Below are 15713 nucleotides of genomic sequence, written 5' to 3' on the forward strand. Positions count from 1 at the left end.
TTCCTGAAGTCTTGCTGGTGTGGCCAGCCCTGTGTACATGCGAAGCTCTTTAACAAGTTGGGTGGAACACGCCTTAGCGATCTGTTGTTTGCAGTGGTCTTCTTTAGGCCATAGCAGCGTGTCTTGCCATTCTGCATATGCAAGTCTGCATACTTTTTTCTGTTGAGGTCTCCCTCAGGGGCTTATCTCCATCTCCTACTTGGCCTCCTTCCATCCCAGATGTTTACCTTCTTGGTTTCCCTTATTCATAGCTCCTTTAAACTGTGATCATATTTACCCCTTGTCTCCTTGGCTAACTTCCTGACTTTGACACAGTAATCTTACCTTAACCTCTCTATGAATTGTATCTCTCATATATTTTAGAGGAGATTATCCCACATGCTTATAATTAGTTATAAGAATTTACTATTTGTTCATTTTTCACATTGGCAACCAGAAAATTATAAGTTTCATGCGCGTCCCTGTGAAGAGACCACCAAACAGGCTTTGTGTGAGCAATAAATCTTTTTAATCGCCTGGGTGCAGGCGGGCCAAGACTGAAAAGAGTCAGCAAAGGGAGATAGGGGTGGGGCCATTTTATAGGATTTGGGTGGATAGTGGAAAATTACAATCAAAGGAGGGTTTTCTCTTGGGGGCAGGGGTGGGGGTGTCACAAGGTGCTCAGTGGGGGAGCTTCTGAGCCAGGAGAAGGAATTTCACAAGGTTAATCACTGAATTAAGGTGGAGCAGAAACAAAGCACAATGGTGGAATGTCATCAGTTAAGGCAGGAACCCGCCATTTTCACTTCTTTTGTGATTCTTCACTTACTTCAGGCCACTGGATGTATATGTGCAGGTCACGGGATACGTTGGCTTAGCTTGGGCTCAGAGGCCTGACAAGAAGATCGGAAGGCCTTTCCTCTTAATTCAGTTGAGTATACTACAATTCCCTTTCCTCCTTTAGGGTATTGAATTTTTTTTTTTTTTTTTTTTTTTTTTTTTTTGAGACGGAGTCTCGCTCTGTCGCCCAGGCTGGAGTGCAGTGGTGCAATCTCGGCTCACTGCAAGCTCCGCCTCCTGGGTTCACGCCATTCTCCTGCCTCAGCCTCTCTGAGTAGCTGGGACTACAGGCACCCGCCACCACGCCCGGCTAATTTTTTTTTTGTATTTTTAGTAGAGACGGGGTTTCACCGTGGTCTCGATCTCCTGACCTCATGATCCGCCCGCCTCGGCCTCCCAAAGTGCTGGGATTACAAGTGTGAGCCACCGCACCCGGCCTAGGGTATTGAATGTTATTGAACCGTTCTTAAGGATTGTAGAATATGATGTATGGGGGAGTTAGAAAGTTACAGAAATTATATAACTGAACACTCCCATTTTACTCATAGGAAAATGGAACCCAGAGAACCAAAGCAATGGGCCCAAACACACAGGAAACTACTGGAACTGGAACCCATGCTTCCTAATTTTGGCTATTGCTTTTTCCAGATTCTGGTTTTTTAAGCCTTGTCTCCTAATTTCTGGTATAGAGTATATTTCTGGTTCCTGCTATTATATTCCTCCTCTCTCTTTTGTGACTTTTCTTCTGAGGCTTACTATCCTTGGCCATGGTTACCCTCCAAGAATTAAAATAGAGAGTCATTATATACTTCGATAATCATTATATACTCACATCTCTGTGACTCACCCACAAGCCAAATCTCTATTATACAGGTTTTTGTGTTAAAAAGTTCTAAATATGGTTTTCTATCTTTACTGGCTTTGTTAGTCGCCTTTCTTTAGTTAACCATTAGAACTTTCTTACTTAAATGCCTCATAATTTATACATGAAGTGTTATAAGATTACTCATTTTACAACCAAAACTGAATTTCCCAATATTTTTCATTGCAATCTATGTATTCCAAATTCCTACACAGAGTACAGGTTTAATAAAAGTCAGGAAACAACAGGTGCTGGAGAGGATGTGGAGAAACAGGAATACTTTTAGACTGTTGGTGGGACTGTAAACTAGTTCAACCATTGTGGAAGTCAGTGTGGCGATTCCTCAGAGATCTAGAACTAGAAATACCATTTGACCCAGCCATCCCATTACTGGGTATATACCCAAAGGACTATAAATCATGCTGCTGTAAAGACACATGCACACGTATGTTCATTGCAGCACTATTCACAATAGCAAAGACTTGGAACCAACCCAAATGTCCAACAACGATAGACTGGATTAAGAAAATGTGGCACATATACACCATGGAATACTATGCAGCCATAAAAAATGATGAGTTCATGTCCTTTGTAGGGACATGGATGAAACTGGAAACCATCATTCTCAGTAAACTATCGCAAGGACAAAAAAACCAAACACTGCATGTTCTCACTCATAGGTGGGAATTGAACAATGAGAACTCATGGACACAGGAAGGGGAACATCACACTCCGGGGACTGTTGTGGGGTGGGGGAAGGGGGGAGGGACAGCATTAGGAGATATACCTAATGCTAAATGACGAGTTAATGGGTGCAGCAAAACAACATGGCACATGGATACATATGTAACAAACCTGCTCATTGTGCACATGTACCCTAAAACCTAAAGTATAATAATACAAAAAAAAAAATTAAAAAATAATTATCTAAAATTAATGATGGAGATACTGTTTGTGTCTGAACTTCTTTCATTGCAGCTATCTAGGTGATTCTATAGGAAATAAAAACAATACTTAATTAATTGGTGTATGTGACTCTTCTAGTGCATAGAGCTTATACCTGTTATGTTAGATTAAATGTTGTTGGGAAATTATACTATCCACAGTGTAGAAAAAGAACAGACTCAATTTCACCAAGCATTTCACTGGTATTAGTTCTGTTCCTATAAGGCCAGTTGGCTAGACATAATTTCTAAAGATATCAAAAACATCTTCTCCTAATTAGTCTCCCCATATTTCCCAATATGGACAAGAAACTAAGAACTATTCAATATATATTTGATGACCCTCTTAGAGTACAGAGTAAAAGAGATCAAATCCCAGCTTTGCCTAGTTCTTTAACCTCAAAAATGTATTTAATTTTTTTATGACTTTCGTTATTTATAAAATGTGAACAATAGTAGTACCTAATTTATTGTGGGAATTAATCGAGGGGGCACACCTAAAGCCTACGGCACAGTTCTTATTTGCAAGATGAGAAATAGAAGCTTTTTATTTGCTTTAATATTGTGAAAATTGTAAGATTCAAAATAGAGTCACTTGGGTTAATTCCTGACAAATGGAGCCAGGGAAGGCCATGAAAGGAAGTGCTCTCATTCAGGATTTGCCTGATAACAGGAACTATCACAAGAAATTTTTGCAAACCACAAGTTACTACGCAAGTCACACAAGGACAACTAGTGGCATAAGGACAACTAGTGGCACAAGGACAGCTAGCCGGTTATACAAGAACACTTGCCTGTTTCAAAAACTCTCACAAACCCAACTCAAAGCTGGAAAGGCTTAACTATAACTTTAAGATTACAAGTCTTATCTAGCAACTACTGACACTCACCAATCAGAGCTCACCAGCTCTTATAAGATGCTGCCAGTGCCAGTAAGCTTTCTCTGAAAACGACTTTTTCTTTTTTCTACAGACATATCAGAGATCACCCTGGTCTGTACGTATGTCCTGGATTGCAATCTTTCTTCTTGTATATTATTTGCAAACAAAAACTTTTTGCTTAGAGATTCATCTCTTTATGTGGACAATATTATATTTCTCTAAGTAACATATAGCAGATAATACTTAACAAATAATAAGGCATTGATTCAATTTGATATCATAAAATACAAAAAGAGTGTTCAAAGCACCATGAGAAGGAAAATACAAAAAATGGCATACATCTTATCTTCAAGGAACTTAAAAGCAAAAGTACTTAAAAATATTTTCTTAATGCTTTCCTTTTCTAATACACTCTAGAAACACTTGGTACAATTTATTATTTTGGATTCAACCTCTCACCAGGACAACATTATTTTTCGTCATTAACTTATTCCCTTTCCCATTTCTCTCCCAATTCATGGCCACTTGGCACAATCACGAAATCATTTCTAATAGGCAGTGTTTAATTTAATTTTATTTTATGAGCACAGCCTGTACACATTTCCCTTAGCCAGAAGTCTTACCCTTATGTCTGTCATGGGGAACTAGGAAGGGACATGGATGGCACAGGATATAACTTCACTTCTAATAACACAACTTGAATTTTCAGTACTCTTCATGGGTAAGCGCGCACAGCTCTTTAGCTCTGGTTGTTAAGAACAGCCATTTACCTGAAGCCAGAGCACAGGAAAATATTCAATAATGCATTTCCTATGCCCCTGAATACCAGTCTGAAAACAAAAAGAAGTTAAACACTTTGTTCAGTCATTTATTAAAATGAAAGTAGCCCCCTGGGGCTGCAGGAACATGGGGAGCCATTGCCAAGTTCAATTTATTTTTAGCTGTTGTCAATTGCACATGAAAAAGACCCTAGTGTGCAGTCCTGTCCTGTTGACATTTCCACTAGGTAATTTACCTTGTGCTCCACTCTCTCTGGAAAACCCTCCAGTTATTTTGTGAGATCAACAATAGGTGCCTTTGCTTCAGTGAACTTTCGCTGGAGCTTAATGACCTGCGCTGACTGGATGCAGTTTCCTCACTTCTCTGAAAAAGAAAATGCTATTACTAACACCCCTTTGCTTAGAAATTGCTTCTTAATGTTCAGTTTATTTTAGCTTTGGGTTAATTCTATGCATTTGCTTCTCAAATTTTTTTCCCTTTCAATGGATCACAGACACCTACATTTGGAAGTTTTAGTAGAAGCCAGCATGGCCTAGTGGATGAGCTCAAAGGCTACACAGTAGGCCAGTCTACATACATTTTTTTTTTTTTTTTTTTTTTGAGACAGAGTCTTGCTCTGTCCCCCAGGCTGGAGTGCAGTGGCTGCAAGCTCCGCCTCCCAGGTTCACGCCATTCTCCTGCCTCAGACTCCTGAGTAGTTGGACTACAGGCGCCCGCCACCACGCCCGGCTAATTTTTTGCATTTTTGGTAGAGACGGGGTTTCACCGTGTTAGCCAGGATGGTCTCAATCTCCTGACCTCATGATCCGCCCGTCTCGGCCTCCCAAAGTTCTAGGATTACAGGTGTGAGCCACCGCGCCCGGCCCAGGGCAGTCTACATTTCAATCCTAGCTCCACTGTCTGCTAGATATATGATCATGAACTAGTGACTTTCCTGACTTAAGACCCAATTTCTCTAGCTAAAAATAAGGCAAATAATTATATTCATTTTATATATAAAATAAGAGAAATTAAATGTGATTATCTAGAATTGCTGTAGTACCAAAGCATACTACTCACTAAATATTTGCTATTATCAAAATTACTAATAATAAATATTAGTGATTTTCATTATTAATATGAATAGTACAGTGCTCTGGGTAAGAGATTCTGCCAGAATAAAAGCTAGCAACCACATTTCTTTCTTTCTTTTTTTTTTTTGAGACAGATTCTCACTCTGTCACCCAGGCTGGAGTTCAGCGGCGCGATCTCGGCTCAATGCAAGCTCCGCTTCCCGGATTCACGCCATTCTCCTGCCTCAGACTTCTGAGTAGCTGGTACTACAGGCACCTGCCACCACGCCCAGCTAATTTTTTTGTATTTTTAGTAGAGACGGGGTTTCACCGTGTTAGCCAGGATGGTCTCAATTTCCTGACCTCGTGATCCACCCATCTCGGCCTCCCAAAGTGCTGGGATTACAGGCATGAGCCACCACTCCAAGCCCACATTTCTTTCTAAAAAGCTTTCTCTTCCTCAAAATTGATGCAGAAAAGAGCTAGAGTTTTGGCTTGCGTGCATGTGTATATATGTAGTATGCACTTATTTTATCACTTGAGTATAACATACATCTAATCAAACAAATCATGAATATACAGCTCAACAGATTATCACAAAGTAAACATATCTGTATAACCACCATCTAGGTTTGCACCAACCTAATAGAAAGTTATCAGTACCTAAGAGGCCCTTCATGCCCCTACATAATCACTAGTCCCTCTACCTCCCCTACAGGTCATTAATACCTTAATTTGTAGCACCCTATATTTGCCTGGATTCAAGTTGTATATAAACTGGGTTCACATATAATACACATTATATTGTTTTGGCAATTTTTACTCACATTATAATTGTGATTTTTTTTTTCTTTTTAAGGTGGATTTTTCACTCTGGTCACCTAGGCTGGAGTGCAATGGTGCTATCTTGGCTCACTGCAACCTCCAGCTCCCAGGTTCAAGCGATTCTCCTGCCTCAGCCTCCTGAGTAGCTGGGATTACAGGTGCACACCACCATGCCCGGCCAATTTTTGTATTTTTAGTAGAGTTGGGGTTTCGTCATGTTGGTCAGGCTAGTCTCAAACTCCTGACCTCAAGTGATTTGCCCGCCTCAGCCTCCCAAAGTGCTGGGATAACAGGCGTGAGCCACTGCACCCAGCCTAATTATTAGAGTATCTTAAATTTACTGCCATCTAGTCTTCCTTTGTATCATTTTTTCATAATGCTGATGGACATTTGAGTTCTCACCACGTTTTAGCTATTTTATATAATGTCCAATGAACACTCTGGCACCTGTTTTTTGGTAAACACGTGGTCATACCTCATTTGAGAATATGATTAAATAAAATCAGATGTATGTTCAACCTCAGTAGATACTTTCAAACTTTTCCAAAGTGGAAGTGCCAATTTCCTGTTTCATTAGCAATATGTGGACGTTTCCATATGCTTGTCTACATTTAGTGTTGCTAGTTGTTTTTATTTTCACCATTCCAGTGAATGTGTGAGGATATTGTATTAGTGATTTTAAACTTCATTTTCCTGATAACTAAGTTAAACATCTTTTGGTGTTAACTGGATGAGTATCTTGTTTTTTGGATCTTATGTTTTAGTGCCTTGCCCTTTCTTTAAATTGCATTATTCATTTTTACACGTTTGTTTCTTATATATCCTTGATATAAGCCCTATTTTGGTTTCAGTGTTGCAAACTATCTTTTTCTACTCTGAGGCTTGCCTATTGACAGTCTTAACGGTACCTTTTGATGTATGGAAGTTCTTAATTTCAACATAACCTAATTTATCAATTATTTTCATTAATGTTAGCTTTTTGGAATCTGTTTAAAAAATTTTCCCCTACCTAAGCAATAAAGATAGTCTTCTGTTATCACCTAGAGGTTTTATTGTTGTACTTTTTACCATTAGATCTGTGATTCACTGAAATTGATCTTTGTGTCCTTTGCAAAGGGACTGTGAAATGTAATTCTTTTTCTCATATGGATATTCAACTAGCCAGCACTATACACCATTCATTGCAAAAACATTGGTCTGTAGTGCTAATTTTTGCATATATCACTTGTCTGCAATATGGAGGGACTGTTTTTTATACTTGTCTATCCTTATATCAATACCACATTGTTTTAATTAGTAATCTTTACAAGTTTTGCTATCCAATAGAATGAGTCCTAACACTTTATTCTTCTAAAAGATTGTCTTGACTATTTTTACCCCTCTATATTTCCATATAAAGACATTTATATATTATGGAAACTTTCAAGCATATGCAGAAGTAGAAACACAGGGTAATGATGCCTCATGTACACATCAACTTCTTTCAGCATTTATGAACTTATAGTCATTCTTGTTTACTTATATCCCCATCTGTTCTCCATCACCAGATTATTTAGAAGTAAATTTGCTATATCATAATTTTATCTTTAAATATTTCCAAATATATCTATAAAAATCTTTTTTACACTTACGTGATTATACTACAAATTTCTTTAATAGCAAATATTTACTCAACGTACAAATTTACCTAATTTTATCATTTTATACATTATTTTTATCGTAGGTTTGAATTAGGATTCAATGATGATATACTGTAATTAGTTGATATATCTCTTAAGTTACTTTTAAACAACAGGTTACTCTAAGATCATCTTTTTCCATTTAATTAATTTATTTAAGAAAACATGTTTTTTTTTCCCTTTGGAGTTTTCCCACATTCATAGTTTTAAAAAATTATTTTAAAATAATTTTAGTGTGGCCAGCAAGATGACGGAATAGGAACAGCTCTGGTCTGCAGCTCCCAGCAAGATCAACGCAGAAGGTGGGTGATTTCTGCATTTCCAAATGAATTACCCAGCTCATCTCATTGAAACTGGTTAGACAGTGGGTGTAGCCCATGGAGGGTGAGCAGAAGCAAGGTGGGGCATCGCCTCACTCAGCAAGCGCAAGGGATCAGGGAACTTTCTCCCCTAGCCCAGGGAAGCCACAGGGGACTGTGCCGTGAGGGATGATGCACTCCAGCCCCAGATTTTCCCATGCTCTTCGCAACCAACAGACCAGGAGATTCCCTAGAGTGCCTATGCCACCAGGACCCTGGGTTTCAAGCACAAAGCTGGACAGCCGTTTGGGCAGACACCGAGCTAGCTGCAGGATTTTTTTTTCGTATGCCAGTGGCAACTGGAACACCAGTGAGACAGAACCGTTCACTCCCCTGGAAAGGGGACTAAAGCCAGGGAGCCCGGTGGTCTAGCTCAGCATATCCCACCCCCATGGAATCCAGCAAGCTAAGATCCACTGGCTTGAAATTCTGTCTGCCAGCACAGCAGTCTAAAGTCGAGCTTGGTGGGGGGAGGGGCGTTCGCCATTACTGAGGCTTGAGTAGGTGGTTTTCCCCTCACAGGAAGTTCGAACTGGGTGGAACCCACCTCAGCTCTACAAAGCCACTGTAGCCAGACAGCCTCTCTAGACTCGTCTTCTCTGGGCAGAGCATCTCTGAAAGAAAGGCAGCAGTCCTAGTCAGGGGCTTATAGATAAAACTCTCATCTCCCTGGGACAGAGTTCCTGGGGAAGCAGCATCTGTGGGAACAGCTTCAACAGACTTAAACGTTCCTGCCTACTGGCTCTGAAGAAAGCAGCGGATATCCCAGCACAGCGCTTGAGCTCTGCTAAGGGACAGACTGCCTCTCAAGTGGGTCCCTGACACCCATGCCTCCAGACTGGGAGACACTTCCCAGCAGGGGTTGACAGTCACCTCATACAGGAGAGCTCCAGCTGGCATCTGGCAGGTGCCCCTCTGGGACGAAGCTTCCAGAGGAAGCAACGGAGAGCAAACTTTGCTATTCTACAGCTTCCGCTGGTGATAACCAGGCAAACAGAGTCTGGAGTACACCTCCAGCAAACTCCAGCAAACCTGCAGAAGAGGAGCCCATTAGAAAGAAAACTAACAAATAGAAAGGAATAGCATCAACATCAACAAAAAGAACATTCACACAGAAACTCCATCCGAAGGTCACCTGCATCAAAGACAAAAGGTAGATAAATCCACAAAGATGAGGAAAAACCAGTGCAAAAAGGCTGAAAATTCCCAAAACCAGAAGGCCTCTTCTCCTCCAAAGGATCACAACTCCTTGCCAGCAAGGGAACAAAACTGAATGGAGAATGAGTTTGATGAATTCACAGAAGTAGGCTTCAGAAGGTGGGTGACAACAAACTCCTCCGAGCTAAAGGAGTATGTTCTAACCCAATGCAAGGAAGCTAAGAACCTTGAAAAAAGTTTAGACGAATTGCTAACTAGAATAACCAGTTTGGAGAAGAACATAAATGACCTGACGGAGCTGAAAAACACAGCATGAGAATTTCATGAAGCATACACAAATATCAATAGCCAAATGACCAAGCAGAAGGAAGGATATCAGAGACTGAAGATCAACTTGATGAAATTAAGCATAAAGACAAGATTAGAGATTAGAGGATTATTATGGGAGTTATGCCCTTAGAAAACATGGCACAAAATTTGTGCTTGACCTTATACGGAGTTATCAGTAAAATCACCTTATCTCTGAAAGGCACTCAGGTCAGCTTTACTTCACTGGCCAGTGTTGTTATGAATAATACAATGGAACTAGACTTCCTCTTTTGCAGGCCAAGATATAGTCTGTGTATTGCTAACACATCCCATTGTACCTTGATTAATACCTGGGGCCAACTGGAAAAGTCCATACAAACATTTTAGGAAAGTGCCACCTGACTTTGTAAGGTAGTTTCTGATGGTTTATGGGATTTGTTCAGCTAGGCTGAGTCAGTCCATCATCTTGGGTGGCATGGTAGAGGTCAAAACCGCAGTCTGGCCCCATCCTACTGGTTGGAACAAGGTTTATGGTAGACTTCATGAAGCACTGTATGAGGCAAATTGAATGACTTTGTTCCCAGCCTCTATTGACCAGATTAATTAGAGAGGCTGACAGAGTGGTATACACATGTTATTGCTAGAAGCAAAAACAGTCAAGAAACAAGAGGTGGGTGTGTTTGGGAGACAAATTTTCATGTGTCTCTTGCAATTTCTGCACATTTTTCAGTCAAAGCGATAACTAATCTTTTGTCGTGGACTATCTTTTCAAGAATGTTTGTATAGCAAAGGAAATTGGAAGACAGCTAGTGTTTCACTCAAAATTAAAGGGGAAGAAGTTTTTACTGTCCAATATAACAAAGATATGTCTCCCTCTGGTACAAAAGGGTAGATTCACTTACAGTCCATTTAAAAAGATTTGGGTTCCCCAAGCTTGGGTTTCCTCAGCTGATATACAAATTCCTTTCTGATAAGCATTTGCCAGTTTCCCTTTGGGTTGCCTCATGTGTCTTGAGACACAAGGAACTGACACAAATATTAAGCTCAGGCTGTTTTCTGTGCTGTGAGTAATAACGTCCTTTGTGTCTGACCCAAGAAACTGTATCCTTTGCCTGCATACTTAAAACTGTGGCAAGTTAGCTTGTTAGCTTGCAAGTAAGGTAAAATCTCAGATCTTTCCTAGTTCTTAATGCTGTTCGGTTCTCTTAAAAAAAATATGAAGATTATGAAGACAAAGCTTAGGAATTGTTTCAGATTAAAAGAAACTGAAGAGACATAATAACTAAAGGCAATGTATCACAGCCTGGATTTGATTTTTGGACATGGAAAACATATTAGTGAGACATTTGGCAAATGTAATATAAGGTATGTCAACTAGGTCGTAGTACTGTACTAATGATAATTTCCCAAGTGTGATCATTGTTCCATGTTTTCACGAAAAATAAACAATGACTTATTTCGAGATAAGGGGAATTATTTCTGCAATGTACTACAAACTTTTGTACCAGTTTCAGAAAAAATATAAAGAGGAAGAGAGGAAAAGCAAGAGAGAATGAACAAATACTTAAACTAACGTGCTGTAAGTTTGCACTTGGAGAATCCGGGTGAATAGTATATAGGAAAGGGAAAAGTTAAAAACTTTTCCTCTAAGATCCAGGAAAAGACAAGGATGCCTATTTTCACCACATCAATTCAACGTAATATTGGAAAGCTTAGCCTGAGCAATTAGGCAAGAGAAAGAAATAAAAAGCATGCAAATTAGAAAGGAAAATGTCAAGCTGTCTCTGTTTGCAGACAAATGATCTTACATACAGAAAACCCTAAAAACTTCACCAAAAAACTGTTAACATTAATAAACAAGTTCAGGAAAGTTGCAAGATACAAACTCAAGATACAAACATCAGCAGTGTTTCTATAAACAAATAGTGAAGTATCTGAAAAAGTAATTTAGAAAATAATTCCATTGATAATAGCTACAAAAAATACATAAGATACCTAGGACAACTTGGACCAAGAGGTGAAAAATCTCTACACTGAAAACTAGAGAACACTGAAAAAAATTAAGAGAAAAAAATCTATTTCATTTATTTGTGTCCTGTTTTCATGGATTAGAAGAAATAATAGTCTATGTTCATGAATTGAAAGAAACAAGACTGTTTAAATGTTTTTCTAACCAAAGCAATTTACAGATTCAATGCAATCCCTAGCAAAATACCAATGACATTCTTCACAGAAGTAGAAAAGAGAAACGTAAAATTCATATAGAATCTCAAAAGGCCCTGAATAGCCAAAGCAATCTTGAGCAAAAGGAACAAAGCTGGAGGCATCACACTGCCTGACTTCAAAATATACTACAAAGCTATAGTAACTAAAACAGCGTGGTACTGGCGTAAAAACACACAGGCCAGTGGAACAGAATAGAGCCCAGAAATAAATTCACACATCTACGTCCAATTGACTTTTGACAAAAATGCAAAAATACACATTGAGGAAAGATCAATTTATTCAATAAATTGTGGTAGGAAAACTGAATATCCACTTATAGAAGAATAAAATTAGACCCTTATCTCCCACCAGATACACAAATAAATGCAAAAATGAGTTAAAGATTTAATGTAAGACCCAAACCTATGATATCACTGGAATAAAACATAGGGAAAATGCTTTATGACATTGACCTGTGCACGGATTTTTTTGAAAAGACCTAAAAAATACAGGCAACAAAAGTAAACATAGACAAATTGGATTACATCAAATTAAGAAGCTTCTGCACAGCAGGGAAACAATAAAGTGAGGATACATCCAACATAATGGGAGGAAATATTTGCAAACTATAGATCTGCCCAAAGGTTAATATCCAGAATACATAAGGAGCACAAGCAACTCATTATCAAAAAACCCCACAAATAATCCAATTTAAAAATAGGCAAAAGATCTAAATAGACGTTTCTCAAAAAGTGACATACAAATGGCCAACAAGTATGTGAAAAAAATGCTAACATCACTGACATCAGAAAAATGCAAATCAAAACTACAATGAGATATCACCTCATTCCAGCTAGAATGGCTATTATAAAAAAACAAAGATGGAAAAAAGCAAATGTTGCAAAGATGTGAGGAAAAGGAAACCCTTAGACACTGTGGGTGGGAATGTAAATTAGTAGAGTCATTATGGAAACTAGTATAGAGGTTCCTCAAATAATACAAAATAAAACTACCATGTGATCCAGCAATCTTATTGCTGAGTATTTACCCAAAGAAAATGAAACCAGTACATCAGAAAGATACCTGCACTCTCATGTTTATTGTAGCACTATTCACCATAGCCAACATATGCAATCAACCTAAGTCTCTATCAACAGATGAGTGGATAACAACAGGATAATATACATACAACTACTATTTAGCCATAAAAAGAATGAAATTCTGTCATTTGCAACAGCCTGTATGAACCTAGAGAACATTATAAGTGAAATAAACCAGAAATAGAAACAAATATCACATAATCTTACTCATATGCGGAATCTGGTAAAACACTCTTCAGCAAATGCAAAAGAATGGAAATCATGACAGTCTCTCAGACTGTCTCAGACACTTTCCTAAAATTTTTGTATGGACTTTTCCAGTCGGTCCAAGGTATTAATGTACAATAGGATGTGTTAGCAATTACACAGACTACATCTTGGCCTGCAAAGAGGAAGTCTAAGTCCATTCTATTATTCATAACAACCCTGGCCAGTGAAGTAAAGCTGACCTGAATGCCTTTCAGAGATAAGGTGATTTTACTGATAACTCCATATAAGGTCAAGCACAAATTTTGTGCCATGTTTTCAAAGGGCATAACTCCCATAATTAAAAAAAAAAAAGTTGGCCAAAGAGCATGAATACATGGACACTCAAATTTTGATATAAAACATTTTTAAAACATCAATTTGTTGACAGCTCTTCCAGCACTGTTTATACAAGAACAGGATTTTTTGCTTGTATCTAACATAAAAAGTACACATTTGGGTAAATACATTCATATTGATATCATTTTACTTGTATGTAATTAAACTGGAAAGGTTGAACTTCTCTTTTGATTTTTCTAGCTCTTCTCAAATTGTTGGTTTGATGAGCAGGACGGCCCTTGCAATGATGTCGAGTAAATTAATAACATGAAAAATGTCAAACTTACCTAATTATTTCTACCCTTCTAATTTTTTAAAGTGAATGAGTTTATTTTTGGCATTGCCCAGGAACAACCTGGGAAACCCCAAAGATAGGTGAGGGGCAAATGATATTCTGTTACTGTGAATTTGGAGCCTGAATTTGAAAACTGTAATATCAAATAGAATTATCAAAGCAGAAAAAGCATGAGCGTAAGTTCTAGGCATATAAAGGCAAAAAGTTTGAAGTAATATTCAAACATAGAACCAAGTAGCAAAGATTTTTAGTTTGAAGAGTTCCTTCCTAAAAAAAAATCAGGAATATGCACAAAAATCACAAAAATTTACGGTCTCATGCTATAAGAAATGTTTCTTATCCAAACAAAATACACAGAAGACACAGATTAAAAAAACTGTTTTAACAGAAAATAAACCAAATTATAGTTTTACCCCTTTTTATACAACCAATGTAACATTTTTTTCTGTAGTAAACCAGGTCTTCATCTTATAAATAAAGCCATAAACACTGAAACAACTCTGTAAAAATTTCACACAGTTTAATGCTTTCAAACTCACTATTTGCAAGTATTTTACACCAAAGTAAATAAACATCGTAACTCTTCAAATCTTCTACAACTTAAGTATGCTGTTTACTATCTTCTTTTCACCTTCTGCCACAAAGAGGCAATTTTACTTAAGACGTAATTAATCTCTTTGTTTCTCAAAAAAAAAAAAGGAAAAACATATCCATTTTTATTCATATATTGTTTTATGACTATTCTAAGGAACATAGTTCTAGCAAGACCATAAGAGTTATAACTTTTCACCCAAGTAATTTACTTCTGGTCCCCCACAGGCACAGGGAAAACTGTAAGGCAGGTAAATGACAACGCTTTGACATATTTAAGCACAGATTGGAACACCAGAGCTCCAGGAAAGACTTTATGACTAATGAGGACACATATATTTTCATTCGCTCATACATATTTGTTACACATTTAAGTGGCAAATATAAACATGTATATCTTTATGACCCAATGTTGTCTACTCATCCTTTCCAACCTGTTACCTAACATATACTTTTTATATACGCTATTTAATACATATATTAAAATTGTGTTGACAAACAAGTGTTTTCATAAGAGATATGACAGAAATTTTTACTGGCACAGTGCAAGGAATTAAGTCATTATTACCTATAACATTATAAAAATGAATCCACTTTTATAGACTAGCATTTATAATTTAATTATTTGAGCACATAATTATTACATTTGTCATTTTAAACATTTATTGGAAGCAGTGCAAGCAAACTTGAACAATGAAATGATTATAGTGCATTTAGTACAGATTAATTTTTAAATTTTTTAATTAGGAAAATCACAACCCTTTTAAAAAAATATTATTCACATTGTTAACTATTATAAGACATACATATGTTTTGAAACCAGTATTTGTTAAAAAAGTTACCTCAACTAGAAATATTACCTAAAATGCCCCTTTGATTTTATATGTGAATCAAAGAAACCACACATCTAATTTTGCTTAAAGTGCTAAAATTTTCTAGATTTCTACCCCCACTCTGCTAACATGATATCAACCATTGCTTCTTAGCTTAGATCAGAGGAAATCAACACTGTAATTACAGGAAAATGGTAGAACTAACATATACAATAATTAGTTCTTAAAACTAATTGAAACACAAACAGACTATGATATTAGCCATTTACTAACTTATTCCAGAAACTAAATTACTCCCATAAAATATAAACTATTACAGGTGGTAATACGGGCGAATTCTACCAAACTTTAAGTAAAAAAGAACTCCAATGTCCTTTGCTCTGTAAAATGAATGTGCCATTTGTTAGATGTTCATTATTAGGACATATGTAATGAG

The 15713-nt window shown here is 37.5% G+C and overlaps 1 long non-coding RNA gene across 2 annotated transcripts in view; it reads right to left on the reverse strand.

Moving 5' to 3' along the window:
* Positions 1-4526: 4526 nt before the first annotated feature.
* Positions 4527-15713, reverse strand: part of LOC131381576 (uncharacterized) — a 164247-nt gene continuing 153060 nt past the window's right edge. For both annotated transcript variants that reach the window (XR_009210409.1, XR_009210407.1), the window contains one exon: positions 4527-4649. This is a non-coding gene — a long non-coding RNA (uncharacterized LOC131381576). The remainder of the gene's footprint in view (positions 4650-15713) is intronic.

The sequence above is a fragment of the Hylobates moloch genome, unplaced genomic scaffold (assembly GCF_009828535.3).
Source record: "Hylobates moloch isolate HMO894 unplaced genomic scaffold, HMol_V3 SCAFFOLD_16, whole genome shotgun sequence".
Lineage (NCBI taxonomy): Eukaryota > Metazoa > Chordata > Mammalia > Primates > Hylobatidae > Hylobates > Hylobates moloch.